We start from the raw sequence: 7,196 nt of genomic DNA, 5'->3' as shown, positions 1-7,196 counted from the left end.
TCGGCAAGCGCGGACTGTGGAGCCCCCTCTGGTGCGGCGTTCAGACGTGGGGAGGGTGTGTGCTTGCGTCTTTCCGTAACTGAGCCAAGCGGAGGGGATCAGTGGGAGGGTGGGTGGGTCACAGAGATGTAGAAGGGTGATGGATGGGCGGAGGGGGTGGGCCGACAGGAACTTGGGAGACTAAGACTCCAGGTCCAGAGATGAGCCAAGGGTGTGTGTTTGTGCGCGCGCGCGCGTGCGCGCGCGCACCTGCCTGCAGGTTCATTCCCCGATGGCAAAAAAAAAAAAAAAAAAAAAAAAAAAAGCCAAAACAAAAACCCCAACTTTTGCCCCCAAGTTCTTGTAATGTTTGTAGTAACCACCCTGACTTAGGTTTTTTCCCCCTGAAAGGGAGACAGATGTTTGTTTAATCACATCCTTTGGCATCCCTGGGGCTAGGCAAGAGGGCACTGGGAATTGGGTGGCCCGGCACATAAAGAAGAGGGCATCCCCTTAAAGTTAGGCTAGATGGAATGGGGGAGGGACTTAAAGGGAAGGAAAGAGGGGAGAGGAGAGAACTTGTCCCCTCCTTCCTCTCTAGCTCTCTATTCCCCTCCCTCCTGCAGATGCTGGAATCTCCTGTCGCTGTGACAGTCAATTCCCAGCTCACCCTTTCTTGTTACCCCGATATTTTGCAGAGTGGAGGGGATGCATCACGGAAAGGGCACCTGAGGCAAATGGGCCATTAGGCACCATAATCTGGACGGGTTGGGGGGGTTCTTGCGGAGGGGGAAAGGGTGAAGACCCTTCTCAGTGAACATTCAGAACTTTTGGGGGTCAAAATGGGGTAGGGGCACTCGAGAAAGTCGAATTTTCTAGAAATAGGCCAACTAGAGTGGGATTTGAGCTTATTTTATGTTCATCTTTGCCAGTCATTTTCCGTCTGGTTCTTCTGGCTTAGGTCCCGATGGAAGAGGTCGCTCTCTTGAATCCCTCTTTCCCAATATACACTGCCACCCCCTCACCTGGGCTAGAATGGGAGGGAGTCATGGACAGCTTTTGCAACAACAATATTTTAATGTGTTCTAGTCTAGGTTTTGTTGAATAATTAGAAATGGAAATATTTTTCTCCCTCCCCCTTCTGGAAAAAAAAAAAAAGAAATGTGAGCTCTCTTCTGATTGGTGGGTGACGATTTTAGTCCACACCAATGAGCTGGCGCCCTTGTCTGTATTTATTTAGTGCTCTGGGGGAGTTTTTCTCTTTACGCAGCGCCTGTAGTCACGGCTGGAACCTCTGCTGGGGGACTAGGAAGGATAGGAGGGGATTCGGGGGAAATCTGAACCGTACCTGTTCAGAGATCTACGACCTTGCAGCCAGGGCTGGCAGAACCCTGATGTGGGAATTGGGTGATAGACTAGATAGGATCGGAGGCTTGGAGTGCTAGGGCGAGAGGGGTGGAGGCTGGGCTCTGGGATCCGGGGTCCCCCTCCGAGCTACCCTTATCGCCCTCCACTACCTCTTTGAGGTTGTGCAAGGCTGAGTCGGGGGATCTCGGACTGTCTAGAGAGAGAGAGGGATGGGTCTGGGGACGCGAAGAGGGGAGCGCGGCGCGCAGGGTGGGGAAGCTGAGCGGCGGTGGAGCGCGCCGGGGAGATCCATCCTCCTTGGCTTCGGGGTTCGGAGACATGCTGGGCTAAAGGCGGCGGCGGCGGTGGCGGCGGACCGAAGAAGCGGGTAGACTGCCCTTCGCGAATCTTTTTGCGGTCTGGGCTTGCTGTACATAACTCAATAGCCGGAAGCCCTTACCCCAAAAAGCATTCGCGGAGGGCGCGCTCGGCGACGTGACTGCAGCTACCAGCGACCGCCGAAGCCAGCACCTTCCCGAAGCGGCTCCATCCGAGACTTCTCTAGTCTTTCTCCCCGTTTCCCACAGAAGAATCCGCTCTTTCCTTTCTGTCTTTTCCGCGCTCTGCGAGGCTTTGGTCACTCGCTTTCCCGCGGCATGTCCCCCGCCCCCAACTTTTTAATCGACTTTGTACCACAGGGGGAATTGGAGCGGGAGGCGTGCGTGTGTTTTCGAAGAAGTGAGAAGAAGCTAAAATGTAATAAAAGTTTACAGAAGTTGTGTCGTTCCCCCACACCCCACACTCCACACCCCACACCCCAAATATCCCCACTCACACAATAAGGGGGGGTGGGGGTATGACCATAGGGCCAAGTCAGTACCTGGGATATGAATCAGTTTAGGAAATTTTACCGTCATTTTTTGACCCTAAGGATTGGAGTCTGCAATATGGGGGAGGGGAAGCCCTTGAGGGAGGGGCTGTAGGCCCTAACCATCCTCAGTTAGGATGCGCGGAATCTGGAGGTGGTGAGATGAACCTCCGTGAATCCAGTAGCTCCGAAAAAGAGGGAAAAACACCCAGGCACCGCCCGCTCCCCGGAGCCTTCCTCCTGAACCTGCTTCCAACCTAATTTCAGGCGTGTTGCAGGCTCCGGTACCCACCCATCTCCTCTTTTTCAAAACTAAGTAGCGCAGAAGAGGATAAAACAGGCGGAAACTAGGGAAAACCCCGCGGGGAAAGAGCTTCTGCGAGCTGCAGTTGTTTAGCAGTGGCAGCGGCAGCAGCCCCATGCTGGCCTCTCGAGGCTCCGGACCTGGGTAGGAAGGCAAGCTGCAAAGGGGAGAGCCCGTGGGTCCCCCTCCTCCCTCTCCACTCCTTGCAGTCGTGACCACTTCGGTTACAAGTGGCACAAATCAGGCCTTCAACACGTTTTGTGCCCCGTGCTCTTCGCTAGCTAGGAACACTGCTAGACGCCCTTGCCCTTAGGGACTGGGCCAGAAGGACACACAGACACAGGCAAATGCCCATGGGGGTGAAAAGCAGCTAGAGGATGTGTTTAGGGATGTGATAGTCCAAGACCCCGGGGCTGCAAAGCTCCCCAATTTCGGGGAGGGCCTGAATTTCCCCTGTATCCCAACCTTTCTGCTTTCAACAAACTCTGCACCACCATTTTGGGGTCCCAGAGTTAACCACCTAGGCTCTCTACTCTCTCTACCTCATCCTGAAATAAGGGAAAGGCTAGCGGATGCTGAGAATGCTGGACAGAGGCAGCCGGTGCAAGCTCAGTACGTCAGAAGGCACAGAACGAGAGAACTCCAGACTCCATGACTAAATCAGGGTCTTCCTCCCCAGATAAAGGATATTTTTTTTCCACGAATGAATTTTCTGAAAGAGTAAAAGGGTCTCAAAGATCTAGACAGGCGGTGGAGAGGGAGCAAAAGCTACGGGGAGATTTTCTTCCTGCCTCTCACCTGGGGCCGTCTGTGGAGCGATAGCTCTACAGAGGGAGAGGCAGAAAAGCCACGTTAGATTAAAAATAGCTTCACACTGTGTCCCTTCACCTTCTCTTCTGTCTTTTGCTTACTGTATCCCACCTCCTTTCCCTAGCCAAGAAACCCTTCCCTCTCCAAAAGCCTGACCATTCACCAGATTTGGAAGCGAGGTGACCTTAGAGATGAAAACTTGCATAGAAAAGCTTGAATAACCTGAGCACAGGTTGCTTTGGGGTTCCTGAGCCCCCAGTACCCTCATCTCTTCCACCCAGGCTAGACTTGGGACCGGAGTTCCAGGGCCCTAGAGCACCCTGCTGAAGGCGTCGTGCGGCAGCGAGTCCTCGCCTCGCCTCGCCTCAGCCAGACAACTGTTGCTGTCTCAAAGCTGTCCGCTGCTGCCGCTGCTGCTGCTGTTGCTGCTGCCAGGCAGCTTCAGCCCAGAGCGGAGGCTGCTCACTTTGGGTCCTGTTGGGGGGGTCTGTGAAAAAGGGTCTCTCATTCCAAGAAGGGCGGGTGAAAAGATTAGTCCTCCTTTTCTCCTCGATAAGTGAAAAGTCAATGGCTTCTTTTGCATGTTTCCTCTCCTGTGTAGGATGATAACATCAGCTCAGGGACAGTGGGAGCCTGTTTGCTCTTCTGAAACCAGGTTGCCATTGTTGAGGGAGGCAGTCACTTTAGTTATTAAACTTCTAATGCATAACCTCTTACCCAGTGAATCGGCGGCCAGACGAAACTTCTAGGCACTTGCATCTGAGGCCAACCCTGAAGGGCCTGTGTAAGAATTGACAACCTCTAACCGGGTCTATTTTTCAGTGGGAGCAAGGTGGGATGCTGTGTGAAGTAGTTAGGAAGCTGCAGTGAAGACCTAGTCCCCCAAGCCAACTACAGAACGTAGCTGTTGCCTGTCTTAAAAATCAAGACCCGAGAGGCAGTAAGATGGGCCATGGGAGCCACAGAGCTCCCTATGGGTGCCCTGTGTTCAATGAGCAGAGATGAGGATCAAGCAGGTTTAGCTGTCCCATTTGGGACCCACTTTACCCTCTGTGGACTTTACTGTTCTTCCTCTTACCCCACCCCATTTCAAAAGTATCCCCCACACACCCTGTACTATTCTCTTCAGTCTTCTGTTGAAAATATTTGTTGACTCTAAGTCTCTCTGTTTGGCCTGTCTTGGGGTAGAGGCAAAGGCAGGGCCTGGTTTCAAACACACTTTCTGAAGTGTCAGATCATCTCCGGGCCCTCTCAGTGAATGACAAGACACTTGTGTTTGTCCCTGAAAGGGTCTCCTCTCGCACCAGTATGACCCTGCCTTGGCATCTCTTGACCCTGATGCACTGCTCTTCCCCCTCCCTTCCTACCAGCCTCTCATCCCTTGACTGCCTGCAGTACACCCCAGTGAGCAATCTCATGTCCTCTTCCCAGGCAACTGAGTAATCTTGCCCATCTTGTTATCCTGTAGGCGGTCAAGCCTGTCCCGATACAAAGTGGTGCCATGAGGAGTGACTACCCAAGGGAGACAGCCTCAGAGGTCACAGAAGCTGAAAGGCCGGATGAAAGCTCTCAGGATTTCCAGGTGAGCAGAGCGATGCCAGCCTGTGCATGCTCATGCCTGGGAAGCCTCAAGGCTTCCACACATGCTCTGTACACTGGAGGAGAAACCAGCATTTGGAAACAGTTCTCAAAGAAACACATCTATCAGAGATGTTAAATGGAAAGGAAGTTCCAAGGAGGCAAACCTACTGTGGTCCCGTCCCAGAGGCAAGACTTGGGTGTGTTTGGAAGTTCCCACAACTCCCAGTTCTGAGGGACAGTGGCCTTATTTACTGAGGCCTACAATTCTAGCTTGCCTCCATTTCCTGAGCAGTTTCTGGTCACCTAAGAGAAGGAGGAGTTAAGGAGTCTTTTGCTGTGGTCAGTTTCTTCAAAGACACCAATACGTTAAGTGACATCTCATCAGAGCTCAGCTAAAGATGGGTAGAATTTTTAGGCTAACGATTTTTTTTTGGTGTTAGGGAGGGAAAAACAAGCTTGCATTTGCTATTAACCAGCAAATCCCCCTTGCTTCTGAGCTTTTGCTTGGCTGGCTCTCCAGGCTTCAGACTAGGAGCGTCGTTCTTACTGGGGGATTCAGTTCCAAGCTCAACAGAGACTGGTAGTGGGGGGTTGAGTTCTCAAGAAGAGGAAATGGGCCTACTAGGCTACTCCTTGGGTGTCATGTGAACCCAACTAGGAAGCCTTAAATCTTAGAGGGAGACAGAAAGAGCAGAGGTACATTACATTGAAGGAAACCTTCAGATTGTTAAGCCACAGACTTATGTGCTAGATTAACTCAATGTTGGTCATAGGGATTTGTTAATTTTTGTAATTTGAGAGCAGAACTCAAATAAAAAGCACACTGACTGGAATCCTCTCTAAATCCCACCATGTAAAGTGAGGTTGCTGGCGAGGTCTAACCTCTTTTGAATCCCCCTTTTAAAGATAAAAATCTGAGGTTCCCAGAATCTACCATTGGGAAATAGGTTGTGTTAATTCTAAGACATTAGGATCAGCCCACTTCCCCGCTTAACTGATACCCCAGCTGCCCTGTGAGGACAGCTAAGAACACAATACTAGGAAGAGATGATTTTCATGCCTGTGGGTTAATCTGTTTTAATGATGTTGGGACAATCTATTGACAGGTTAGACTTCAAACTTAAATATAGTATGAGGTATGTAAAAGTTGGAAGGTCTCATATAATGTAAACAACCTCTACTTCCCAATCTCTACTCTTAAGTCAGAAAACAAACGACTTATGGCATTTTTACCTAGGACGCACAGCTGGGGTTCTAACCCACATTGTCTAGTCTGGGTTCATCTATAAGTTACTTGATATTGCCTATCACTACCAAGCCATAGAGATTATTTATAAATACAATGCAGGATTTCCTAACAGATTCCCTTCCCAAAATGACTTGTATTTAGAATGTAGGCCTTCAAGGGAATGTTTACGGCAAGTCTCCTTCTCTAGGGCCATCCTGGGGGCAGTGATAGAAGGTTAAGCACTGCCCTATCTCTTTCCTGAGACACTTACCACATGCTACTCTGAGGTTCTGAGCAAGTCTCAGCACAAGAAAGTTGCTGTGTCATAGAATCCCAGCATTGGTCATTTTCAAAGCCTCTGCCAGCAGGAAAGAACGGGATGAAGCAGATGCCTCTCTTACTCACGTTCTCCTCTCTCCGAGAGCAGAGTACCTTGGTTAGCAATTCTTGCCTGGTGGTTACTTACGAGGCACTGAGGCCCCAAGTTGAATTCTCCTGGGAGCCTTCTCAGGGCTTCTTCTCCTTCTGGTTTGTTTTTTCTCATTCTTTTCCTCTTTCTTTTTGACATTTACTTATTTTATACATACGTGTGTAGGCATACACATGTGACAGCCGGTGTGCATAGGACAATGTGTAGGTTTCAGGACTCACTCTCAGCTTGGTTATCTGCTGAGCCAGCTCACAGACCTTCTTTCTTATCTTTTTTTCTTTTTTCTCTCCCTTCTTCTTCTTTCTTCAGTTCATTCTAAAGACCACTTGCTAATGGGATCGCTATTTGCCATGGTCGGTTTGAAATTTTACTTTTAGCCCTCCTCCCAGATTGATTTCACTGCCTGCCTCATGCATTTTCACCAACGACAGCCATTTTGATGTCATGTTCACTGTAAGCTCAGAATGTGAGACTAGCAGCCGTGATGGCTGGGCCGTCTCAGCTCTGTTGCTGTGGTGGTCATTTCTACGGGCTCTCTTCCCATTTGTTTGCCTCAGATGCACTTAACAACAGCTTCTCACTAGGAAATAAGATTTATTCCTGTGCTCAAAAAGAGATTGGGGGGTGGATAAAATGAGATAGAAGATGA

General features: G+C 50.2%; 1 non-coding gene across 1 annotated transcript; it reads left to right on the top strand.

Annotated features, from left to right (window-relative positions):
* Window positions 1-1,716: 1,716 nt before the first annotated feature.
* Window positions 1,717-1,813, top strand: Mir129-2 (microRNA 129-2). Its single transcript, NR_031792.1, has one exon. It is a non-coding gene; the product is annotated as a microRNA 129-2 (primary transcript).
* Window positions 1,814-7,196: the final 5,383 nt, after the last annotated feature.

Source organism: Rattus norvegicus, chromosome 3 (genome assembly GCF_036323735.1).
Source record: "Rattus norvegicus strain BN/NHsdMcwi chromosome 3, GRCr8, whole genome shotgun sequence".
NCBI classification, from domain to species: domain Eukaryota; kingdom Metazoa; phylum Chordata; class Mammalia; order Rodentia; family Muridae; genus Rattus; species Rattus norvegicus.
Note: the sequence above shows the minus strand (reverse complement) of the source record. Positions and strands in the feature narration are given on the sequence as shown.